At 39.9% G+C, this 26933-nt stretch overlaps 1 protein-coding gene across 3 annotated transcripts in view; it reads left to right on the top strand.

Moving 5' to 3' along the window:
* Nucleotides 1-378: 378 nt before the first annotated feature.
* The window catches only part of LOC122098975 (interleukin 1 receptor accessory protein), a 131896-nt gene continuing 105341 nt past the window's right edge, over nt 379-26933 (top strand). For all 3 annotated transcript variants that reach the window (XR_006145833.1, XM_042669546.1, XM_042669547.1), the window contains exon 1: nt 379-522. The gene's annotated coding sequence lies outside the window, so the exon portion shown is untranslated. The remainder of the gene's footprint in view (nt 523-26933) is intronic.

Here is a 26933-nt window from a genome sequence, read left to right as displayed (position 1 = left end):
ATGGGCATCCGGCGAGGGGAGGTGTATGTTTCCCCGAGGAGCGCCTGGCAGCGTGCCACCCGGAGACGCAGGAGCCATGCCATGCTTTCCCCTGCGCGCTCCGAGCAGTACGTGTCCAGGCGGTGGCGGGGCGCACCAGGTCGGAGCGCAGCCTGGCATGGGCCGGCGGGTGGGCGGGTGAGCTTGGAGCGGCTCCTCCCCTCCTCGGGCGGGACTGCCCTGCGTGCCCGCCCAGAGGCCGCAGCCTCGGGAAGCCCGGAGCGCGCGGGTGGATCGCAAGCCGAGCCAACGGGTGGAGCCTGATCCCCGATTCTCGCGGCCAATCGCGCGGCGCCGGGGGAGGAGCCCCGAAGGGGGAAAAAGAAAGTGCGGCGGAAAGTAAAGAGGCTGGCTGGGGAGGACTGCCGGGATCAGGGTCGGGGGCAGCTCGGCTTTCGCCCGGAGGCGCGGAGAGAAGCAGTGCGGGACCACCCGGCAAGCATCCCCTGGCTTTCTTGGCGACAGCCCAGCTTCCCAAGAAAGGTGAGTCTGGACCTGCAGTGAGCGCTGGGAGGAAACAGCCAGCCGCAGAAAGTCGGGCTAGCTGGATTCTTAAGAGATCCGGCGGATCTTCCAGTTTTCAACCCTCCTGGATGCCCGGAGGGGAAACTGAGACACCGGGCAAAGCAGTGGCTGAGACAGATCATCCGCTGCTAGTTCCGTGTGGTGGCCGGGATTCGAACCCAGCCATCCACAGCCCCATCTTTGATTTGTAGGGATTAAGTAATGCAGCAGAGGAAGGCGGCGCGGTGCTCTGCCCATTCACAGTCCTCGGAAAGGGAGAGTCGTCGCCCGCAGCGCTGCCCTGAGATCCCAGATAGGAGGCTGAGTGTCTCAGCATGCCCACTCCAGCTCTGACAGTCCGGGTACAGCTGCCAGCGGCCTCACTCGCTCTTTTCCTGACCTGCTTTCTCAGAAAGATGTTCCTGCCCGAGTTGTGGGAGGGATAAGAGACGCACCAGGCTCTGGGGATCGCTTATGGTTCACACAATTCTTTCCCCAGAGAGAGAAAGAGAGAGAGAGAGAGGGAAAGAGGGAGAGAGAGAGAGAGAGACAGACAGACACACACACACAGAAAGAGAGCCAGAAAGAAGGGAGAGAGAGAGAGAGAGAGACAGACAGACAGACAGACAGACAGACAGACACAGACAGAAAGAGAGCCAGAAAGAAGGGAGGGAGAGAGAGAGAGAGAGAGAGAGAGAGAGAGAGAGAGAGAGAGAGAGAGAGAGAGAGAGGGAAAGGCCGTTTGTCCTGTGGAGCAAGGGATGCTCATCATTTAGGCAGAATTGGCTTCATGGAATCTCACACCCCCTTCACATTTCTTGGTACTGAGAGGGAACGAGAAGAAGGCTGGGTTCAAAAAAAACAACCAACAAAACTACCAGTAAACTTCTGCGGTTTCCTTTAAGAGCCCCGTCTCTAACCTGTCTTCTTTCCACCTTCTGATTGTGAAATTCTGCACATGTGCGGCTCTACTGTGCAGATAAATCTCCCAGTTATCAGCTGAGAAAGAGGACTTCCCTGATTTCCGGCTCTGCCAAAGTGTTAGCTCTGTGCGCCAGGGCAAGTTAGTCCACCTTTCTGATACTGTTGTCAGCCACAGATGGAGATTATGAGGATCTCAGTAGTCATTTCGGGTAGTCGGGAGGATGAAACAGGATAATTCGTGTTGCTTGTTTAGCACGGTGCCCTGCCTGACACTATAGTTCCAAACAGATGCAACTATTGTAATAAAATATTGTTCTTAGGTACCCAGGAGATGTTGGATTTTTGAGAAAAGTAGCAAGGAGGGGCTTTTATTTTTAAACCTGGAAACGTGATGCTTCCCCCCTCCCCTTCCCAGTAGTTTTGAGCATTTCTTTTATATAGTGCTTTCTAAATGCTCTCCGCTTATGGCTTTGGTCATGAATGCTTGATTTGGGATATACAATGGCTGATTTTTTAAATGATGGGAATTTCCCATTCATTTTTAGGTCAAGTCTTAGGCCTAGGAACTGCCCTGTTCAAAGTCATCCTTTATTGAAAAAGAAGGTCTTTACTGTCACTGATAAAGGGGTGAAGCCAGCCTTGAGAGGAGGAAGTTGGAAGTTGCCACTTGGCAATAGACTGTGTTAAGCACTCTGCTTCACCTCTCAGGCCATTCTAGCAACTTCATATTTCCCAGCAAATACCAGAAAGCGACCTGATTCTTATGTATTTCTCTTGAATTATTCAGAAAGGCTGCTCCATTCAGTCTCTTCTGAACACTAACTTACTTTATTTAAACACACACACACACACAGATGCCCACATCAATCTTTTTGTATTATTGGCATTTTATAATTCAGTAGTTTTCTTTAGACACCCCTTTGCTCATGACAATTGATTTTGTTTTGATTCAGACAATTAATTACTGCTATTCACTGGCTATGCTGCAAGTCTCTGTCTCCGAGCTGAATGTAGCATTTATATTTGACTGCCTCCTTCGCGATCCATAGCATTTGCATGGGTATGGATGGATGCCTGAGGAGTATGATGCATCCTGAGGGAAGGGAAGAATCTGACAGTGCCCACTTAGGTACTTCCCGCACCCAGCGTTTGCAGAGGTTGCTTTCTCCGTGTGTTTGTGCACTGTGATGAACTGGCAGGGATACATCTTAACGTGCCTCAGAGACCAGGGACTTGTGGGGAAAAGGAAAATGTCCAAAATAAGATGAGAACAGGGGATGGGAGGGTGATCGAAAGCCAACTTTCTGTTTCTTCTGGTTTGTTGAATAAAGAATGGCCAGTTACATCTTTCTTCCTTTATATATACTACTATGTGCTATTACCCAAACCATCTATATACAAAACTTTACATTTTCCAAAGTGCATCCCACATACATTATCTTCTTCCTTCTTTGCAGTAGCCTTGGCAAGGGACATTTCGGGCATATTAATAGTGGAAGGTGCTTGTGGCTGGTGGTAAAAACTTACATGATTTCACATTTCAGCTTGGATACCTAAGTAGCTGGACGATACTGAACCAATTAGTTAAAGCCTCTATTTTAACCAATTTTGAAATGGATTTGAAAATGCTTACCCTAAAGATTTGTGTGAAGATTATATTCAGTGAGCTAATGTCAAGTGGATGTATGGTGGCTTCATCCTAAATGATTCTTGGTAGCTACCACAGTTTTGATTCATTGGAAAGAAAACTAGAATGAGACTCAGAGAAATAAACAGTTGCCAGGGGTCATGTGGTTGGCACATTTTAGACTTAGGAATATAGTTCACACTTTTTGACATCTAGCTCAGGGGTTTTCCTGTCATATTCTGCTACCTCTACAATGAAAACTTGAACAATTTATTTTGGTTGTTAGGTTGACCTTATTTGGCTGGAGATTTGAAGTCACAAAGTAGATATTTCTTTGCCAAGAAGACAGTTCTTCAGCACCAATTCTTCAGTATGACGGTGGAGTTTAATGGGAAGAAAGAGAGAGTGTGTGAGAGAGAAGAGAGATTTTTAAAGCGATTATCTCTAAAGTAACCTTATTCTCATCTGTTTGATGCCATACACTTTAAATTCCTAGGAGGAAGGGGGCTATGAAGACAAAAAATTCAGGATTGTTTCAGGATTGATTTCTGTTCTGAGTGATTTTTTCCTGTATACTTCTTGTAGAAGCCTGAAGGCTGCTATAAAGACACTGGAACAAGCATCATTGTGTGTGTGTGTGTGTGTGTGTGTGTGTGTGTGTGTGTGTGTGTGTGTGAACTGGGGTTTGAACTTGGAGCCTTATGTTCTCACTTGACTTTTTTTTTATCAAGTGCTTGGTTGGCTGGTACTCTGCCACTTGAGGCCTTTTGCTGGTTAATTGGAGATAAAAGTCTCATAGACTTTCCTGCCCATGCTGTCTTCAAGTTGCAATCCTTAGATCTCAATCTCCTGAGTATCAAGTTTTTACAAACACAAGCCATAAGTACCTGGATCTTTTATTTTTGTAGGTCATGGGGCTTGAACTCTCTGCTTGGGTACTATCCCTGAGCTCTTCAGCTCAAGGCAAGTGCTCTACCACTTGAGCACAGTGTCACTTGCATACCCGGATCTTTAACATTCAACTTTTAGCCAGTTCTATGGCAGATCTTTAACATTCAACTTTTAGCCAGTTCTATGGAGAAAGAATAAAACAGAGAGATAGAATGCCAAGGCAATATTTGGGAAAATAAAATAAAATGACTGATTGCCATTAGTGATAATTACTGATATAGAATTTGAGTCTTTCCTGAAGCAACTAACTCTGTCTCTGGCTCAAGCAGTGCTGCCATTTATCCACTGAGACTTCCCAGTCCATCAGATTTCCTCTTTCTTTGGTATCTAGCAGACAGGTTTGCAAGTGCACTTCTGGAAGAAATGTTTTGCTCCTTGGTTTTGGTGTTTGGGAACATTATGTTTGCTTTTTCTAAAAGGTAAGATTTAGCATTATCTTACCCATTGTAGATAGGAAACAGAATGTGTCTTTCCAATCTCTGATTACAGATGGATGCAGATGGGGAGAAAATGGCTCTCTCTAGCATACACATAATTTCATTTGTTGCTCAACTTCATCAGGCTTTTGCTGGTGACACAGATGTAGGATCTGGTGAGTCATTGTTGCCTCGCCCGTGAAATATTAAAGAGAACCACCTACTGTGCTCTTTACCCACTTTGGAAATTATTCTGTGGGGTACAGCAAAATAAACTCAAAGAACAAGCACATTACAGAACATTTGGTATCTGAGATTGTGAGGAATAAATTCAGGTTAGCTATTCATTTGCTCATTTTTTAAAAAAATGTAGAGCACATAATTTATTCTGATGGAATGCTTCGTAGACCAGCTGACTCTATCTGACTGTATCTGATCTATATCTGCTGTTGCAATGTGAGATCTGGAATTTGGTGGGCACCTGAGGGAAACAATTCTTCAGGATGAACTTCGGGTAGGGATGATGATGTCTGCTTAGAAGCAGGATTCCCCATGTCCCCTAGGAGAGAAGTGCTCAATATATGCTGATTCTTTTGTCAACAATTCCTGCACATTATTAGTCTGATACAGTCTGGTATTCAAAATTTAAGAGTTTTAATTAAATTCTACCTTGTCTTATGCTGAACATTTTATACTATTTTTCTAATAATCCTCTAAATAATCCTTTTTTTTTCTTTCGAGGAAACTTAGGCTCATCAAAGTTAAGTCACAAGACCATGACACAAAGGTAATTTGATATTGAGAGTCATATAGGCAATTCATTTTAGAAGTAGTAAGACCCTTCAATTGTCTTGCCCCTGGAGTAGAACTGTGGAATTGGGTTAGGACTTAGGGCCCATTCATTCTACATCCTGACATTCTAATCCTAGCATTGCTTTGCCTATGACTGAGAAGTGTCTCATTTTAGAGCTGAAAATGTGAGAAAGCTGAACTAGATGGCCCTTTAAAGTTCTTCGTCTAAAGTGCACTGTATATTTTTCTTACTGATTTCTTTGAACTCTGAAATTCTGTAATCACATATCTTTGCAAAAGTCAAGGCTAATATGAAGAAAGGGAAACTATCCTTGTTCTTTATGTCCAGGAATGAATTTTCTAGCCAAACAGAGGAGAGCAAAAGAAATCAGCATTCATTGGTACATGCACTCTTGTCATTTCATTTAAGCATAAAAATAACTCAAATATATATTATTGTTTTCCTTTCCCAGATGAAAAAACTGATTATAGAGAATATTACAGACTTTCCCAAGGTTATTTGGTTAGTAAAGATTACAAGCCATGTGTGTTGTACTGCAAAGCATTTTGGTTCACTATACCACAATTGCTGGAGACCATAGCACAGAATCAAAACACTTTTATAACTAGATTAATATATGCACTGTGTCTCTGCACCATACCATCTCAGTTGCAGTTTCCTTTTCTTCCAAATGTGTTGCTCCAATCTTTTCTTTATTCTTCCCAGTTCCTTGAACCCACTTAAATGCTTATACAACATCTTCTCTTTATTTCGAAGGGTACAATTTTTTTTTTTACTGTTGATCAATAATTTGTGTTTCTGTTCATGTTCTTGATTAGTACCTAAGCAAAGAAGGAAATGACTGCTCTTGCCCTATTCCTAGCACAGTACCTTATATATACAGAGAACTAAATTGTGCCAGATGCCAGTGGCTTACTCCTGTAAGACTAACTACACCTGAAGCTGAGATCTGAGGATCATGATTTGAGGCCACCTTGGCTGATAGTTTGTGAGATTCTTATTTCCAATTAACCAGTAAAAAAAAAAAACAGAAGTGGAGCTGGATGCCAGTCGCTCACACCTGGAATCTTAGCTACTCAAGACACTGAGATCACAGGATCGTAGTTCTAAGCCAGCTCAGGCAAGAAAGTCTGTGAAACTCTTATTTCCAATTAAGTTACTCAGGAAAGGCTGGAAGTAGTGCTGTGGTTCAAAGGGTAGAGTGCTAGCCTTAAGCACAAAGAAGCTCAGGGTCAGTGCCCAGGCACTGAGCTTAAGCCCTAGGACCAGCAACAAAGCAAACAAACAAACAAAAACAGGAGTGGAGGTGTAATTCAAGTGGTGGAGCACTCCCTCTTCAGTGCTAAGGAACAGGCCTTGTGCTCAGCACAACAAACAATCAAACAACAATCAAAAGAAAACAACTACATTGAATGGACAATAGATTTATACTGGATCAGGAAGGCCCCCAAAATAGCTTTCCAATTTCCTCTTAGATTATCTCACTACATTTATTGTCTTAAATACTACCTCTATAGACAAGTATGAAAATTCTGATATTGTTTAATTTTGTGGTTATAATATCAGACAAATGATAAGGAGTCACAGACTAAGAATATTGGACTCTGATTCTGTCCTGGGAAAACACAATTCCGTCTTTATAATTGTAACCCCTCTGTACGGTATTTTCACAATACAAAAAAAAGAAAGGACGTTTTTCAGCCAATGCTATGAATGATGACACTGAATATATATGCCTCCATACATTGACATCAAGGCCAGGGTCAAGTGGCACATATACATCACCTGAAGGAAAGTAAGAAGTTTCCATAGAAGTATGCAGCTACAATGAGCCTTGATACCAAGATTTCTAAAAGCTGAGAAGAATACACTCTAGTCTAGCTATTATTGAAATAATTGGGATCAGTTGAACATAAAGACAGGTAGTCTTTTATATCCAAGTTCTATCCAGTCGATGCCTGTGGTTTTTTACCTTTCTTGCACATAAATCCTTATGATTACAGTGGCACTCTCCCCTCCCAATCAGTTCTAAAGGCAACAGAAAATAGAACTTAGTCATTTTATGAATTCTGTTAGGTGAAAATATTCTTTCCATGGATGACATACTTCCTTACGCCAGTTTCATTTAGATGCTTTGAAGATTACAAATTCTGGTGGCGTTTTTGTGGCTGTGGGTTTAACATCGGACTGAACTTTCTACAAGTGACTTTGAACATGTCATTTGGTTCATTGGTACTCTATTTACATATGCAATAACATTGGGATAGCAAACCCATATTATCACATTTTAGTAGGTGTCAATCATAAGCCATACCATATAAGATTCTTGTACATAGGGATTTGAACCTTTATTGTGATTAGTAGCAATGAAGTGATTCCACTGCATATCCAAATGGAAGTTGGATTAGAAATGACATCTGTGTTCAAATAATTTCAAAATGCTTGTTACTTTATGTATACATGTAAATATATATAAAACTAATCACTTTTTTACAATAATTCTGAAATAATCTGGTCAGATCTTGCTAACATTTTTCAACCTGAGTCTAAAGACTCCATATTTGCTAAATCAGTGCTTACAGTAAACAATGGAGCAGATTTTTAGACCCTTAGCTTACCAATTCCAAGATTTCATGGATTAAGACCATGCTTTTTCCCTTAGCCATTCTGTCCAGCAGACCTGGTAATGAGTCGTTGCTTCTCTATTTCTTTTCTTTTTTTGCCAGTCCTGGGGCTTGGGCTCAGTGCCTGGGTGCTGTCCCTGAGCTTCTTTTGCTCAGGGCTAGTACTCTACCACTTGAGCCACAGTGCCACTTCCAGCTTTTTCTGTACTGAGGAATTGAACCCAGGGTTTCATGAATGCTGGGCAAGCCATTTACCAGTAAGCCACATTCCTAGCCCTAGTTGCTCTATTTCTTTAGGCCTTTTTGTTTAACCTCTCTGCAATGAGAGAGTGGGCAGGATGCTCCCTAAGCTAGTTGCCGTGACACTATGGCAACAGAACAATGAGCTGTAAGATACCATGAGAGCTGAAGAGCAATGTCACTCTTTCCACTTAAGCATCCACCCATTCTGGCATGTGCAGCATCTTCCTGACACCTGGCAGCTTCATTGGCCACAATGAAAATCACAGCTGAGCACTGCATTAAGAGTCAGATTCACCAAAACATCTCTATTTCCTTAGGGATTTTATTCTGCCACATTACTCTGACCTGTAGATGCTTTTCCTGTCTGGAATCCAGGTGGGAAATGGAAATAGGAAATAGGCATGCACATGCTTATTGTTTAGAAATGAAAACAGAGGTATTTTTCAAAAAGACATAGAGCAAACTATATCACAATTAATCACTATAATCTTCTACAAAGAAGTAAAAAGGTATAAACTTTGCCTTTCATTTGGTTTAGCTAGTATAAGTGGGCATGTTTTGCCTTCTTTTGAGCTTTTAGTGCCCATGGATGAAGCTTGGTGTCTATTGAAATATAGAAGTTCTTTTAATTTATAGAAATGATAGAAATTTAAGTGTGGCAAGATATACTAGATTGTATTTTTCTGGAATATTTGACTTCAGTTTTCTAATTGCAACATGAGATTGATGAGGGCAAGAGTAAGGATGGGAACAGTAGGGACTGTGAAACTGGCTGGCTTTGGATTTGGGACTCGATTTGAACTCTAGATACTGCTTCCTTAGGCTGTCCAGACTTCATTCCTTCATGGTTTAAAATGATCATGGTCATGTGTAATTTATCACCTAGACAGATCAATAAGTGGATAGATAGAGCTTCCATACCAATTTCCTCCTTGCATTTAGTCTATTGTTTGTCTTTTATTTCACCCCTGCTAGAAGCTAAACTCCTCAGGGTCAGGTCAAGGACATTTCTTTTGTCTAGTTCTATATTCTGGGTTTTTAGAATAGAACAAAAGAATTCATAAGTGTATAGTCATGATTCAGTGATCAGTAAATCAATGCATGGGTAGATATCAGTATGAATTTAGTTCCCAAGAAGTAGAAAGAAATCTATGTAACTGCAAAAGTTAATTGTTTATGTATATGTGAATGCACATAAGCAAGTAATATGTATTTATGTATATTTTGTGTACAAATACATATACACATATACTTACAAACACATCTAATATGCATAGTTGCATATAGGTGTATGTGTGCATACATATAGGCATATATGTTGAACATTAATATATTGAAAGTATTTGGATGATGATTCATATATTGCATGTATATGTGTGTCCAAATGAGTAAATATCTATCTTGATCTATCTATCTATCTATCTATCTATCTATCTATCTATCTATCTATCTATCTATCATCTATCTATCTATCTATCTGTTTTTGTGTCCCCCAATACTGCCATGGGAAGCAGGGAACTGAAATTTGAAGTTACAGCCTTGTTATTTGGATACTGTAATGATAGTTTAGGAAAAAGTCTGAAAAGAAGAAAGACATTCTCTCAGTAGAAAAGAGGCAAGCCAGCTAATTACAGGATTATTAAGTAAGGGGCTAAAGTTGGCAGACTATAGATGAGGGACAATTTTAAATGAAACAGTCAAAGAAGGCTATCTTTCAGAAGGTGACATTTGAATGGAGGAAATGTCTTGCAAAGGATCCAAGATAGACTGAGCTGATGGCTGAGGTGTGGGGGTAGATATGGAGCTGGCAATCCAGACCTACAGTAGGCAGGGAAAATTAGACCATGAAAACGAGTCTGGATTTTATGTGAAGTGTGGCAGCATGTCACAGAAAGCACAGACCTGGGATGGAGAAAATGGAGGACCTTATAACCAAGATGACGTGATAACCCTCTCTAATCTCATAGAAGCTGCTATGAACAGATAAGAAAGACAATTTAATTTTATTGATGTGTCATTCATGTCTCTTGTTCCATTGGAATATTCCGAAGAGAAAAAAAATTGGTAAAGTAGGCAAAAACCAGATTCCTTTGGTCTTTCTCAAATGAAGCTATGCTTATTTCCACATGTATTAGATAATAGGAGAAAGTGTATGCAGTGTTGTTCTATACAATTCAGCTGGGAAATGTACAGTTCTTGTGTAGGTGTTTTGTGGAATCTGTATCTCCTAAAACATTGGACCTAGAATTATTTCCTTATAAAACTTTAGCTTTAGCCACCACTTTCTGAAATCTGTTGTGTTTAAGAGTGACCAAATTTCATTCCATACAAAATCAATTTCTTTATTCTGGTTCTACAAGATTAAATGGTATCTAACTCTTCAAGAAGTAGATTACAGGCCATTCCTTCCATGCTGCCTTTAATGGCCCATGCAGATCTAGTCTTATACATACCTCTTAACATGAGTTAAAAATATCTTGACAAAATATGCCTTGCATGATTCTAAGGGCCTTGTAAATATTAGCTTTTAGCTAGACGCTGCTGGCTCACACTTGTAATCCTAGCTACTCAGGTAGCTGAGATCTGAGGATCAAGGTTCAATGCCAGACAAGAGAGACACACCTGAGAGATTCTTCTCGTCAATTAATGCACAAAAAGCAGAAGTGGAAGTTTGACTCAAATGGTGGAGCATCAGCCATGAGTGAAAAAGCAAAGGGACAGTGCCAAGCCTCGAATTCAAGCTCCAGTTCCAGCACAAAATAAATGAGTAAATAAATCAGTGAGTCAATGAATAAATAAATAAAAAGCAATAAATACTAGCTAACAGTATGAGGAAAGTATGGTGATAATCAACATTTTATAGGAAAAGGAACTGAGGCCCAGAGTTGCAGAACTAGTCAATAGTAAGGACCTGAGTTTGAACTTGTGCAAGTTCAATGATTGTACCATTGTGCACTTTGATTCTCAGTACACATTTATTCTTGTTTGTCTAACTTCCTTCAAAGTGCTTCATATGAAGGAGTATTTCAATAAATCTATTTAACCAATGAGTGAAATGTAACCTATATTTTCAGATTGTATTTATTTCATTAGTATTTACTGGACTTGCCACTAAATGGATTTTAGACTGAGATACCCCTGGGCAAGCAGATACTACCCATTGCCTCTAGGATATGGTCAAATCACTTAATACCTCTAAACCTGTTCCTTCCGCTGAGTTTTTGGCTCTAAGACAGGACTGTTGGGAGGATTAAATAAAATATGCATATAAAGTACTTAGCAAAGTGCCTGGAGCCTAATTAGGAATCAGTCCATTTGTGCAGTTTTTATTACTTTTTTGAACTAAAATAGCTTTCACAAACATGCTCATGCTTATATACATTGACTAGATTTCCCCCTCTTTTTTTTTTTTTTGGTTATGTTTGTTTTAATAACTCCCCTTTAAGATTCAAAGCCAAAAGATTCAATCATAATCAGTGATGTTAATTTTGTTCCAGTACCCATCCTGGCATTTTGCCCACAGCAAAGACATGTACTGCAGATTCTAAAAGGCCTTCTTGTAGGAAGAACAGCCAGCCCTGGAGAGCCACATGAGAGCCAAAGGTGCTGAAAGACTGCCCTGTCTCTCCCCACCAGACATTTGACAAACCTGCAGGCCTCACTCTCAACCATGCTGAACCTTCCTCCCTGTTATTCTAATGGTGGACCCAGATCATCCTTGGCAATCATGGGAAAGCTGCAAAAGACCAACATTTGGCCCCAAATAATACTTATTCACAGAACTTGTTGAAAGTTTAGGACCTACTATTAATACAGAGTTTCTTGGGTGCCAGGCTCTGTGCAGCATGAATTATTTTCATTGTCCTATACATTTATTACTGCAAGCCTATGCACATTTTTAATTTTAGTGGTAAACTGAATGCACAACTATATAAATTAGTAAATAAATGAAAAGTGGCACAGTTACATCTATGGGTTCATTGGGAGCTGTGATGCTTAAATGAAAGATTTCTTCTGTTTCACTACATTTCTCTTAAAAAATAGTTACAGGGTTTCAGTACCTCTGGAAATTGAAGGGGCTACCCCTAAACTGATGATATCCTTGGCAGAGAAATGAGGCAAAGGGTCTTTGTGGAAAGGCAAGAAGCTTCATTCTGCTTGACAGTTGTCTTCTAGAAGAAGCTAGTGACAATGATCTGAGTCCCATTTAGTTCATTGTGTGTGTTTGCTACTTTATAAAAAGCCAATATGAGCCAAGTGTTTGCTCATGCCTGTAATCGTAGTTACTCAGGAGGTTGAGATCTGAGAATCATGGTTCAAAACAGCCTGGGAAAACAAATCTGAGAGACACTTATCTCCAATTAACCACCATAAAGTCATAACTGGAAATGTGGCTCTAGTGGCAGGCTGTTGGTCCTGAGTAGAAAAGCCCTACAGCAACTTAAAGCCCTGAATTCAGTCCTGTACTAGCATGAGAAAAAGACAGAAAGACAGGCAAACAGAAGGAAAGAAACACATATGTTGCTTCTAACTGCCTTAGTTTATTTTGTGCTGCTGTAACAGTATACCTGAGATTTAGTAATTGATAAAAGCAGAAATCTATTTCTTCCTGTTCTGTGAGGGGAAGTCCAAGGTGAAGCAACACACATCTGGGTAGCTTATCTTATTCCATCTGTCCCAAAGAGAAGGTTGAAAGACATGCTCAAGAGAAAAAGATCTGTAGCTTAACCTTTGATCAGGAACCTACTTCCTCCAATAACAAATCCACGCTACTCCAATGACATTAATCCATTCACTAAGCCCTCATGACCTAACCTCCTCTTCACATTCTACCTCTCAACACTGTTCCTTTGAGGAGTAAGTATTCAGCACATTGAATATGGGAAAAAACACAACCCATAGCATTTCAATGCTTTCTTGTTGTTGTGATGAGAAATGTTTTATGTACATCTCCCAGATAAAACTCAGGTGCTTTGATGTATCTGACAACGTTTGACAATTTCCCTTGAAGAAATGTCTATACATGTACATGTGCACAAGTGTGTTTGTGTGCCTGTACACACCACATACACACACATACACACACACATACACACGCCTGACAATGCACCCGAATTGGGAATCATGCATGTTTTTTGAATGAATACATGGGAAAATATTATTTTTATTTTTTGTTTTTTTTTTGGGAATGAGAGCTACTGAGGAAAAGTTAAAAATGGTAAAATTTTAATATATATATATATATTCTTTTATAATTTTTGTTTCAGAAGGAGATTATTCCAAAGTAAGTGGCATTATTTAATTTTTTATTATTCTGGACAGTATTTTGGATTCAATTGCAGTTCCTTTAGAATTTATAGAGGTAAGATCATTTTCCTGTACAGAAATGGCCTCTTACAAATTTATAATCTGGTTTTCATCAATTTTCTTTTTCTTCTGTTACTAGCTGTTAGTTCTTATTTTCAGCTCATACTTCTCTAGCAGTTTTTTTTCCCTCTATTTCTCAGGCAAAGAATGGTTTGTACTTTCTTGTAAGACTAGAAAGCTAAGTAACATGTTTGTTAGAACTATGTTTATGATACAAATTAATGGTGTTGAAAGTGGACTGGAAGATTCTATGAACAAAGGGAAAGGAAATGTGTATAGCTCTAAACACAGTCTTCGTAAATCGAGAGGAGGTCTGACACAGTAGCAAGTAGTTTGCAGTTACTGCTGTTGGTAAAAATGCAATAATGGCAGGGAGAATTCAAAAGCACTTTCTGACAATGTTATTTAGCCAAGGCACTGGTGAAATAAAGAAGTCTAAAAGAGTGCACACACACACAGGCCCTGAGAATGTTACAGATTGTCATAAAAAGTAAGGGACACAGAGGAGTTTATAGTACAACTTATTATTTGAAATCATGCAAGATTATGAAAAGATATAAAAATACATTGTGTAGCTACAGAAAGGGTTTATGTGAGGAAGTGAGTCTCGAACTGATGGATGGATTTTGAAGATGAAGAAATTGGTGAGAAGGAACGGCTATGGGAATTAGGGTCTAACCAGGGAGAGCAGAAATGGATAGAGGGGGGACATAAATTATGCGAATATAAGACTTATCAAAGAGAGCTATGGTTGTGGGAGAAGGTAGGTGATTAAATACCCAGAAGAACATAGTTGGATTATCAGAGACAACTTATGAGCCCATGACTTTGAGAAAGAGCAAGTGAAATAGGAATTGATCTGCCTGTGGAGAGCAACAGTTAGGAAGACTAGCTGGACATGGAGTAGAACCAAGTGGTCTGGAACCCACGGAGACAAATTACAGCCTGTTATTGTCTCTCACTGTCTTTAATGCTGATGAGATGGGTAGCCTGCAAAAGGGACTGGCACACAGGGCCATGGAACTTCACATCTGCATGGGTTTAGACATATGGAAGGTAAACAGGTAGATATGGCAGGCATTGAAGTAACAGAGAACCTGGATCTCTTTCCCAACCAGGAAGTGAACTAGCAAATGATAATGACAGGCATTGTCTGTAGTACTACATAGGGGAATGGATAGGCTCTTGGAATGAATTAGCCCATTCCCAGCCCTAACTCAAAGCCATAGGGGGTGGGAAATTATAGGAAGTATAATTCCTGATTAATCAAGTTGACCTAGGTAAAAGCTCTAAGTGAAACTCCAGATAAAAAGGGGTTAAAAAGACCATAAACCTAAGTGGTGCTGTGGCTCAAAGTGGTAGAGCATTAACCTTGAGCTGAAGAGCTCAGGGAGAGTGCCCAGGCCCTGAGTTCAAGCCCCACAACTGACCAAAAAAGAAAAAAAAGACCAGAAACATAAAGGGAAGGAGGAAACTAAGTTCCTTCCTTAAGGAGAATCCAGTCTGACTGGAAGAAGATCAGACTTTAGAAATGTGAGCCCCAGCTGTGTTGTGAGGACCTTAAATATCCTGGTGTTAAATTTGTGCATCATCATAAAGGCAAAGATAAGCACAGAATATTACTAAGCAAAAGGTGGAAAATTATTAAATCTATTATTTAGAAAGCTCTAGGACTGAGTGTAGAATCATTGTGTAATTAGAATAGTAATAGTTGAGGCAATTAATGAGAATTTTCCTATTATAACAATCCTGGGGAAATTTTCACTGCCAGAGCTCTCTTCTATTCTTACCCAGGGTGGTGATTCAGAATCACCGCAAAGGTTGTTTAAGACATTTCCTGGGAATGAAAAATCTAAAGTACATCGCAAGCCATGGCATTTTAACCTATGGATAAAATTATCCACTGCAAGACCCTTGCAAGATAAGTCTTCTTTAAAATTCTCAGATAATTCCGCCTCTAGTTTGAGAAGAGAAAAAAAATTGCATTCATGGAATTGGAACATTGACTTACTCGAACTTTGTGTGTGCAACCACGTTAATATTTTGAGAAGAGTTATCCTGTAAAGATAAATCATTACTCTTTTACCTTAACAAACTAAATCTTATTGGCTTTACTGAGGGCAAATAAGAGCCTTTCTTTATGTGTATTCAAGTGCCAAACAACTTACCAACTACTCACCTGTCTGTGATGTTCTTTGATTTGAAAGCAGCTTGGTAAGGTCAGTTTGTTCTGCATTAAAAGGAAAGACACTGAGTACTGACATTGAGAGGACTGTCAAGTGGCCACTTAGCCTTTAATGATTCAAGAGAGCCCACTGCAGCTCTGTGTGTTCAGTAGACATTTCCCCTTGCTCAGCCTTCCACTCTACTCTGTACACCATTGACTGATACACTTCTAGGAGTGCATCTTGGACATTCTGTATCCCATTTCTAAATGTGTTTCATAGTTTGTGGGCTTTATAGCTCTTAAGGCCTCTCTCCACCTAACCCACAGGCTGCTAGTAAGCCAGGTGTTGCAATTTTCACACCCACCCTTATAAATACATCTGTCTATTTATCTCTCTCTCTCTCTCTCTCTCTCTATCTGCCTGTCCAACTCTGTTTGTCTATCATCTAAATTACCATCTCTGTCTATTTATTTATCATCTCTTATTTCTATCTATCTATCTATCCATCCATATTGTGTGTGTGTGTGTGTGTGTGTGTGTGTGTGTGTGTGTGTGTAGTTGAATGCAGAGCCTGATGCTTGCTAGTCATGCACTATACCACTGGAGTCATATCCCTAGCCATTTTTTGTTTTAGTTATTTGGGAGACGGAATCTTGCACTTATGCTCAAATTATTCTGGATTAAAATCCTATTTATGCTCTCCAAATAGCTGAGATTATACAGCTTTTATTGACTGAGATGAAGATCTCAAAACCCTTTTCTCTATCGGGCCTTGAAGTGTTTTTCTTCCCATCTCCACTTTTTCAGTAGCTGGGATTGTAGGCATGAGTCACTGAGCACTTCGCTATCCTGCAGTATTTTTACAGCCTCCTATCAAATACAAGGTAAAGAAGAAAGTGTCCTTTATCAAAGCCTACCTGAATAAGTACCTTCGCATCACTACAAGATACACACATTTTTGAATTAGGTCATTTCTCAAGTCTTCCCAGTCAGCACTTCTCAGCACATACTCCTGAATATTTAAAAACCATATTTTCTGGCTTCTTACTTGTCAAGAAACAGCTGAACTCACTCTCTTGTCTTGACTTATTTAAAACACATATTTAGCACCCAAAGCACATCACCTAGATCTCACCGGCCAACAGCAAATGATTCTAACATCTTTTAACCTCTGTTTAACACAATGCATAGAGTTTTGTCCTCTGAGAGGGATCCCCAGGATATCTAAAATCGAGATATCTACCTCAGGGTGGTGAGGGGTTTTGTAGCTAATGATATCAATCCAGGAATTTAAGGGAACAGGAATCAGAAGAGAGGATTGCCTCCGCCAGTAAGTGGAGTATGTATGATGGTTTGGGGGAATACTAAATTGCTTGAGTCCAAAGGTTAAACAAACTAACTAGCTTTGCAACTTGACTATTGTCATGCTTACAGTCAGCAATGTACCAGGCTTACAGTCAGCCAAGGTCACCTCTAGTACATATGGCAGGTCCTTTCTTTCATAGTGTCCCTTCTATTGGGATGCCCTTCTTTCTTGTCTTGTTCTCACACATGAGAACTGGCCTTTCTAGATCCTTCCCAACAGACCCAAAGAAGATTTTCTACTTCTTTCTCTTCACTGTAGCATGTAGAGAAAAGTTTAGGAGAATGAAGGCCTCAATTGCTAATAACCAGAAAGAAATAATAGCCAACAACTACGTTTATGAAGCGCCAGATTTCTTAGGAAATTATTTTACACCATCTTCAGATTAATGAAACTCTTTCCTGACCCTGTTCAGCAGAAGGAACCTGAGATTTTGCATGGTTAGGTAGATTCTCCAGCTGCAGAAGAGGATTTGAACCCACAGCTGACTCTAGACCTCCTCGTGACAGCTATGGCCTGCTTCAGTGTTCCAGTGGCTTTGTGGCTCTGGTCCTAGTCAATTGCCTTACATGTGTAGCTGAGAAGCTTGTCCCAGCTACTTAGTTGCTGCCCTGCTTTATCCATCAGTCAATTCCCGGGAAATTCCTCTTGGACTGAGTCTGCTCCACAGCCACCTGAGATTCTGGCCTCTTGCTGCTTCCTTTTCTGCTTTCAAAATTTCCTTTTAGTCTCATACATCACAGGAGAAACTTTAATCTATTGATAACTGTTATTCCTATATTCATGCTATTTTTATTTCCTTAGGGTGATTTTCTTACTTGGAGGGATAAAGAGGGAACTAAGGGAACAAGTGGTGTGTGTGTGTGTGTGTGTGTGTGTGTGTGTGTGTGTGTGTGCATTATTAAGGCTTGAACTCCCCTCTCATAATTGTAAGGCCTGTGCTCTATCACTTGAGCCACAATTCAATTCATTTTGCTTATTATTAGCCTTGGAACATGAATATCCTACCCATATTTCTTATTTAACTGGGATTTTAGTCACATATTGCCACATCTGGTTTATTGATTGAGAGGAGGCCTTGCAAATGTTTTGCCTGGGCTGGCCTCAAACCCCCACTTTCTTGATCTCCACCTGTAGAGTAGCTGGGATGAGGTGCATGTGCTGCCATCCTTGGCTCCTACAAAGGTTTTTCAAAAACCCTAACTTCAAAACTTCATAAAAAATTGAAAAAAAAAGACAGGCACCCATGGTACATGCATGTAACCCTAGTTACTCAGGAGACTGAGGTCTAAAGATCACAGCTCAGAGCCAACCTGGACAGAATAACCGGAGAGACTCATCTCCAGTTAACCACCGAAAAGCCAGAAGTGGAGCTGTGGCTCAAGTGGTGGAGCTTTATCCTTGAGAAAAAGAGCTCAGGACCACGTCTCAGGCCTTGAGTTCCAGCTCCAGAACAGGCATACGTACACACACACACACGTACACACACAGTTTAAAAAACGGGGGAAGAGAGAGTAATAGGTTGAATTTTGTCAAAATATATGCATATATGTAAATGCAACCCAAACTCCTTTCTTTAATTAACATATGCTAATATATTACTTATTCAAAGTCCTAGTTTCCAAATTTTCAAAGTGCAACTATTGAGGTATGGACATTCTTCTTTTAGACACTGACATCCTTGGATTAAATGCCGGATTGGAGCTCACTTCCACATATGAGTATATTCAATACAACTAGGGCCATATGAAAGCTGGATTGGTCATGAGTTTGCCCTCACTGGAGATATTTAAAGAAGGCCCAGACATCCACTTGGCAAGGGTGTTACAGGGAGATTTGAATATTGGAAAAAGGCATTTGAGTCAAAATGACATTTAAGAGTCTTTCCGGCCTTGAGAGTCTATCTTGAATTCACTCAGAAACTTTACACTGGGAATAAAGATTTCCCCTTGCTATAATTAATACCAAGTAATGCGGTAACCCCCATGCTTTCCTCTTGGGAACAACTACTGGCTTTAAGAAGGGGTCTTAGGATGAGGAAGGGTGTGGTTTCATCCCACTTGGCAGAACTCCGAGTCAGAATGGAAGATTGTATCTGGGCCTTGGCAAGGTTCCATCGGGCCCTCTTACCAGCCTGGTGGTGTCTGAGATCAGAGCTTGTGGGAGGTGCCCAGGCCATATCTATATAGAAAACCCTCCCACGAGCTGCCAGCTCTGGAATTCATTTTTTAATTCATAATAAATTCAGCCTTGCTTAGAACAAATCACTTGAAGGAATGGCAACACACCCTGAGACAAGTTCAAGTCAGACCAGACAAGCATACCCTGAAAAACATTCCCTCTGCAAGAGTTGACAGTAGGCGGGAGCATGTTTGTGAGAGCAGTGTCTTGTTTCAAAGTGAAGCTGATTGCAGACCCGGATGTCAGGAATACATTTCTGACTGCGTATCCCTCCTATTTTCTTCTTTTTTTTTATTTTTCACTTTCAAATTGATTTATTACTAATCTGAAATCTCTGTTGTTCAAAAATGAGAATGCTTTGATTTAATGTCAGAATTCAGTCAGTTTAATGGCTCCTGAAGGAAGGAATATTACAAGGATAGGAGTTGTTCAGCAGCTGGTGAACAGTTTGAATTTGAATGAGTAATAATAAAAAGAACGCCAGTGTGTTCTTCTGATCGCTCCTGCAACTAAGGCTGGGTTAGGCTGTTCAATTATTATTTAATCAAAAACATCTTACGGATACTCTTTCTCCTAAAATCATACAGAGACACCACAACTCTGTTAATAATTTTCCCTCAAATGACATGTTATAGCTCAGTTTGCATTGTTCACATTTATCATGCTTGGGATATCTCAAACTATGAACTTTTATTCCCTGTAGGGAAGCTTCAGAAAGCCATAGATAGTTTCTGTAAGGTCAGTCCAAATAGCCCCAGGAAATAAAGATGTTCCAAACTGTGTAGCTATAAGAACTCCATAGGGAGCTCATCCAACATTGCCTGCAGGAAGCTTGGCCAATATTTCCCATGAGCACCATAAATCTTCACAATGTCATGTGAGGAGAACAATAATTCTGATGCTTTTACCAGCTTCCTTATTGCTCTTGGATCCATGTAGCTGACTTCTTTTGCAGCAGGACCCCTTAGCCTGTTTAGACATGATTCTTTCCCTGGAACTAAAATATGTGCTATTGGACAAAGTTGGGAAGTATAGTGTGGATTTTCATCAGAGAAAAGTCTTCACTGGGACTCAAAGGATAACTTCTTATATTTATACCTGCAAGTTACCAGCCTCATGAAAGTCACCTCTCTTTCCTGGCCATCTATTTCCTAACTAATGTCCCAGATGACATTATTGACTTCAGAGATTCTTTGTGGTTTTCTAGAGGTTATCTTGATAAGAAGTCAGATAAAGGATGAATCAATTAAAAAAAACAAATGATAGGACATTGCTAGGGAAAATGAGTTCACTGTTTTAAATACTTCTCAATAAGTCTTTGATGAAACAAAGGTCCTTATACCTATAGGAAACTTGGGTTGTGTTGCACCTTACAAGATACGTGCATATCTCTTCTTGGTCTCATTGCTATTTGCTGTGAGCTGATTAGAAACAAGAATTATAATCATGGGAAACAAAGATGACTCAAATCACTCATTCAAAGAACAGTCCTGATACTCTTTTCCAGAGTTACACAGAACGTTAAACTCGTCTCCTGCTTCCATGAGCCATGACCTTCCAAGTACATTTGCCTCTTCAGTTTGTTAGCAATGACCATAACCTAGGAAAGGAATTATTTGCAAAGTTGATCGACTCTAAACAATATAATTGGATGCCTACATTCTTCAGTTTATGCTAGCAAAGAGATTTCTTGTTGTGCATATATATGACTTAGCTTTCCTAGCACAAATGTTTTGTACATAATTTCTCTTTTGTATGGCTATAATCTTAAGGGAACTAATATTACTTTCTGTTGCTTGGGTCTTCCTTCTCCAAGAAAAGAATGCCTTATAACTCATTCTCAGCTCCTCACCAGAGGCCTTTATAGTCACATTCTGATCGAAGTATAAAAACAAAATGTTTAAATAGGGATACAGGTTGACCCATTGTAACAATGAAATGTACAAGACACTATGTTGAAAATGAACTTTACAACTTCGGCGTCTGAGGGTGGGGTGGGGATGGAGCAGTTGGGAAGGTGGGGAAGGAAGGGATGGTAGAGGAAAAACAAAGGAGGATGCAACAATGCTCCATAGGAAATGTACTCATTACCTTACTCATGTAACTGTAACTCCTCTGTACAGTATTTTTACAATAAAAAGTATAAAAATAAATGAAAAAAAATTAAGCTTGCTTTCAGACATCAGGAGTGCGGAGGTTTTTTTTCTGCCAGGAGCCATCTAGAAATTATATATGTAGTGGGCCCTGGTGGCTTATGCCTGTAAATCCTAGCTACTCAGGAGGCTGAGATCTGAGGATCAAGGCTCAAAGCCAGCCCAGGCAGGAAAGTCTATGAGACTCTTATCTCCAATAAACCACCAGAAAACCGGAAGTGGCACTGTAGCTCAAGTGGTAGAGTGCTAGTCTTGAAGAGCTAAGGGACAGCACCCAGGCCCAGAGTTCAAGCCCCATGACTGACAAAAAAAAAAAAAAAAAAAAAATATATATATATATATATATATATGTAATATTTATTATATATAATATTTGTTATATAATAAAATAAATATATTATGTAATCTAGTAAATATAATATATATCATCATTCAAGGACTATAGGAAGTTGTAAATACAGACAGACACCTGCAGACAGCCAATGAGAAGAATACATATCTGTCTTATCATGTGCCAAAGGATTTTGAGAGCCTCAGATAGCCTGCAGGCCAGACATTTCCCCTTCTCTGTCTAGGTAGTAACCTATGTCATGAAATTAGTTTCCATCTTATTTATCAATTTTACAAATCAAGTGTGACCACAAAACACAGAGGCATCAAATTTACATATCCTGTGTTATAGCTCTGTTCATTTAGAACAACACTTCTTTTGTTATGCTTTTGCTTTTCTGTCTGTTCGGTGTAGCGGTGGGCACCAAGTCTTGCTCAAGTTTCCTGAAATCAAGGGTTTTGTTTTAACTATTTTGATAAGATGTCTTTCTAAAGTATATTCCATCATATTGTACTGTGATAGCAGGTATGCTGAGGAATTATACTTTCATTCATAGTCGAGGGACATAATTTTGAACATTATTTTTTGCTTCATAAAATCCTTAGGATACACTGAAATAAGTAAGATTCCAGAACTAAATGGATCTAGGTCCTCACATATGTCCTCCTCCTCCTCCTCCTCCTCCTCCTTCTGCCAGTTCTCAGGGCTTTACTACTGTTCCTTAGCGTCTTTTGCTCAAGGTTGGTGCTCTTCCACTTGAGCCACAGCTCCACATCCAGCTTTTTTGGTAGAGGTAAGAGTCTCACAGACTTTCCTTCCTGGTCTGGCTTTGAACCTGTATCCTTAGATCTCAGCCTCCTGAGTAGCTAGAATTATAGGAATGAACCACCAGCACCTGGCTTGTCTTTGTTTTTAATGTTGCTTTCTGCTATCAATATACCTGTTTATAAAAGATGTTTACTGTTCATCAAAGTTTGCTACTTCATTACTTTGATATTAGGATGCAAGTAGCAAAATTGTTACCACAAGTAAATGAGGTTCTATAAGACATGTTGACTATGTTTTTGTGGGTTTGTTTGTTTTGCTATAAGTTTATGTATCCTAATCATCATTTAGAACTTCTTGCCTCGTTGTTGGGTCTTGAGTATTTACTTGAACACTGACACTGTAGTAATTGTTACCAGATATCAATATATGATTTATGCCTTTAATTCTGTGGCTCTTACTTTGCTACATATTTGGTTATTAAACTCCTTGAATAAAGAACTCATTTTAGGTTTACTGAGATCTTGGATGTCATTTTTTTATTCTAAAGAAAAATTACAATAAGCATCATTATAGTATACAAATGACAAAATTTTGTAAATAACAAAAATGGTTGAAAACACTATGGTACAGCTAGAAAATATAATATTGTTATTAAAACATGTAAAATATGATTATAATGACCTGGGAAAATGTGAATGACACATCATTGAGTAAAAACAGCTAGTGTAGATCCATGCATGATCCACTTTTTTAAATAGCAAAAGAAAAATGATACATGAAAATGGTAAAACTGAAATTGAGTAGTTACATGTGATTATGTTAGGAACAAGTATGTTGGAAGAGTACTCAAAGGAGAGAATGATACATAATTACTTAACATAATATTTAAAAAGGGGTATAATTTTCCCCAGCATTATAATGATCATGTTTTAAAACATATAGCAAAATTGAAAGTATGTTATAGCAAACATATTTTCTACCACCTAGATTTTACTATTAATCTCATGTAATATTTGTGTCACCAAATATCTAATATTACAATATCTGTGGTTTCTCTTTCTCTGTGTCTTTGTCTCTGTCTGTCAGTCTCTCTCTCCTTTCTCTCTGTCTGGAGTCTTGTTGCATTTTTAAGACTTGTTTACTTATTTAATCAATTAATTTATAGCCTCTTCCTAAGTGAGACTGGCCATCTAGCCCAAATCTATCATATTTAGAGATTTTAGTGATTTGGAAAGACACAGAAGCCAGCACTGATGTGTGATTTATTAGATTCTTTCACTTTAGATACATTTTCCTCCTTTATTTATCATTATTCTTAATGGTGGCAAGGGAGGCATTTACTAGAGTTTCCTAAGCATCCTGATATTCCTTTCTGTTCCTGGCCACTCCAGGATTTTGACTCTGCTTGATGCCTTCACATAGGCAGCTGGGCAAAAACTTACACACTCCTATAGCCTCATTTGGCATTTTTAGGATATTATACTATGAAACATTCTCAGAAAGGTTCAGGTTGAGAATACATACAAACAATTTGTGGTTTTATGGAACCACAGCTTGATTTTAGAAGATGGAGTGGTAGATATTGCAAAGAACTTTGGGACAGGCTGATTATGTTAACCATTGGAATTTACCTATTTTGTCTGTGACCAGACGATATTCCGACCCCACTCCCAGCACAGACCCTGAGAGTCAAATCCACATGTGGGCTGCATCCATTCCCTGGCATTTCATCCTCGATCTGCTTTAATCATTTGCCTACTTCTCTGCAGATTACACCCATGCTGTCCTCTAAATACTGCATTCACATTTTTACTTTTAGAACTTTGTTCAAATTCTATTCCTCCTCCTCCTCCTCCTCCTCCTCCTCCTCCTCCTCCTCCTCCTCCTCCTCCTCCTCCTCCTCCTCCTCCTCCTCCTCCTCCTCCTCCTCCTCCTCCTCCTCCTCCTCCTCCTCCTCCTCCTCCTCCTCCTCCTCCTCCTCCTCCTCCTCCTCCTCCCCCCCCCCCTCCTCCTCCTCCTCCTCCTCCCCCTCCTCCCCCTCCTCCCCCTCCTCCCCCTCCTCCCCCTCCTCCTCCTCCTCTTGGAAATCCTTCATTTTCCATTTCCTCCTTTCCTCTTCACACCCAGCCCTTTCAGATCCTCACTTACACAGACTCACATACCTTTCACCTGGATCTCTCTCCTTGCCTTCATACCTTCTCCTATCTGAAACCTTTCTACACCTACCAGCTAGAAGGAATGGCTTCTACCTTAGCGTTTTACAGACCTTTATTTACCCTGTCACACTGCTGCTTCTCAATATATGGTCTGTGGAGCAGCAATAGCAGCCTCTAGGAATTGACTACAGATGCAGAATCTTGAGTCTTGCCCTAGACCTAGTGAATGCAAATATCTATTCTAACAGATCTTTAGATCAGCCTCATGCACATTGCTGCTGGAGAAGCACTTCTGAGTGCAGATATCCAGCTTCTCCTTTCACTTGGTTGCTTTTGTGTCAGCGAGTTCTGAAAAGCATTGTCTGGTGATCAGAAGCTGTATCTAGCTATCCTCTGCAAGGCAGAATGGCCTTCTTTGCCTACAGAGGGGCCATAAGATTCTGCTGTTGAAAGAGAGCCTGTATTATCAAGGAGGAGCATACAAAGGGTCTTACCCCATTATCAATCTGTTTGCTCCTCTGACTTTGTTGAGAAAAGCCACAACTGACTACATAATGTGAAGGCTTAGAGCTTTCAGGCTAGATGGATTCACTGTCTAGGTGATTGTCTGTGAAATGGAGGGAAATTTTTTGTATTAAGATTCTTAGTTTGATTGTATCTGTGTAGCGAGCACAATTGGGTTTTGTTCCAGAAATCAGATGCCTAGTCACGAGGTCAGTGTCAGTTCCAGAATCAAATTTTGGTGTATTTGATCTCAGGAAAATCACATTGCTTTTGTTGATTATGGTTGCTTAAAAAAAAAAAAAGAGAGAAAAAGAAGAAAGAGAAGCTTTATAGTTCCAAGAGAGGTTTTGTGGTGTGCATGTGTGTGTGTGAGAGAGATAGAGACAGAGAGACAGAGACAGAGAGAAAACGAGAGATCAGAACTCACAAATCAGTGATGCCCCATATCTCTGTCATTTCCCCTTGCTTTTCCTCATATTGTTCATCACTTCTGCCTTCTCTTCAAGTCTCTACATATTTGTTTTACAACTTGCCTCATTATTACACTTGTATTTGGGCAGTCAGTGAATCACTATTTTAAATTTCTAGTGATATCAGAGTGCTGAGTGCATTTAATGCTGAGTGCAATTAATAAGATTATAATGAGAATAAACATATATAAATAAATCTCATTTTTTCTGAGTTTCAGGCTGACAGGAGATACAGCTAAGGTTTGTGTGTGTGTGTGTGTGTGTGTGTGTGTGTGTGTGTGTATGTGCATGAGATGGTACTGGAGCTTAAAGTCAGTGCCTAGGAACTGTCCCTGAGCTTTTTTGCTCTAGGTGAATGATCTATCACCAAAGTCCCAGCTCTACTTCCAGCTTTTTGGTGGTTAATTGGAGATGAGAATCTCAACAGGCTGGCTTTGAAGTGCCATTTTCATATCTCAGCCTCCTGAGTACCTAGAATGACAGATGTAAGCCACTAGAGCCCTGCCATATATATAACTATATATAATATGTATGATATATATGTGTATATATATATGCACACACACACACACACACACACATACACACACACACACACACACACACACACACACACACACATATATATATATATAACAAATTACATACCTCTATGATTGAATTTGATTTTAAAATCCAGGTTCTGGGACATGAACTCAGGATCTGAGTGCTATCTCTGACCTGTTTTGCTCTCATAGCTGGGGCTCTACTATTTGAGCTGCAGCTCCAGTTTTGGCTCTGTGTGTGTGTGTGTGTGTGTGTGTGTGTGTGTGTGTGTGTGTGTGTGTATGTGTGTGTGTACATTTATGTGTGTGGTTTACTAGAGATATGAGTCTCATGGGCTTTCTTGCCCAGGTTGGCTTCAAACAGAGATTCTCAGACTTCAGCTTCCTTAGGCTAGGATTATAGATGTGAACCACTGGTGCTGTGTGTGTGTGTGTGTATGTGTGTGAGTGTGTACTCACATGCTTATGCCATTACTAGAGCTGAACTCAGGGCCTTGTTCTCTTGATGGGCTTTTACACTCAAGGCTTGTGCTCTGCCACTTGAAACAAGCTTCCACTTTAGGCTGTTTTGCTAGTTAATTGGAGATTAGAGTCTCAGGGACTTTCTTTCCAGGCTGGTTTGAACTGAGATCCTCACACCTCAACTTCCTAATATCTAGAATTACAGGTGTGAGCCACCAGGTCTCACCTTGTCGTATTTATTTTAACTGTAATTATAACATTGTGTGTGTGTATGTGATATAGGTAATACTTACCAATTTAACCATGGTAAGCCTGTTGTTCTG

This window comes from Dipodomys spectabilis, unplaced genomic scaffold (genome assembly GCF_019054845.1).
Source record: "Dipodomys spectabilis isolate Male_0828 unplaced genomic scaffold, ASM1905484v1 ptg000017l, whole genome shotgun sequence".
In the NCBI taxonomy this organism is placed as follows: domain Eukaryota; kingdom Metazoa; phylum Chordata; class Mammalia; order Rodentia; family Heteromyidae; genus Dipodomys; species Dipodomys spectabilis.
The sequence above is the reverse complement of the archived record's forward strand: the minus strand, read 5'-3'. Positions and strand labels throughout refer to the sequence as shown.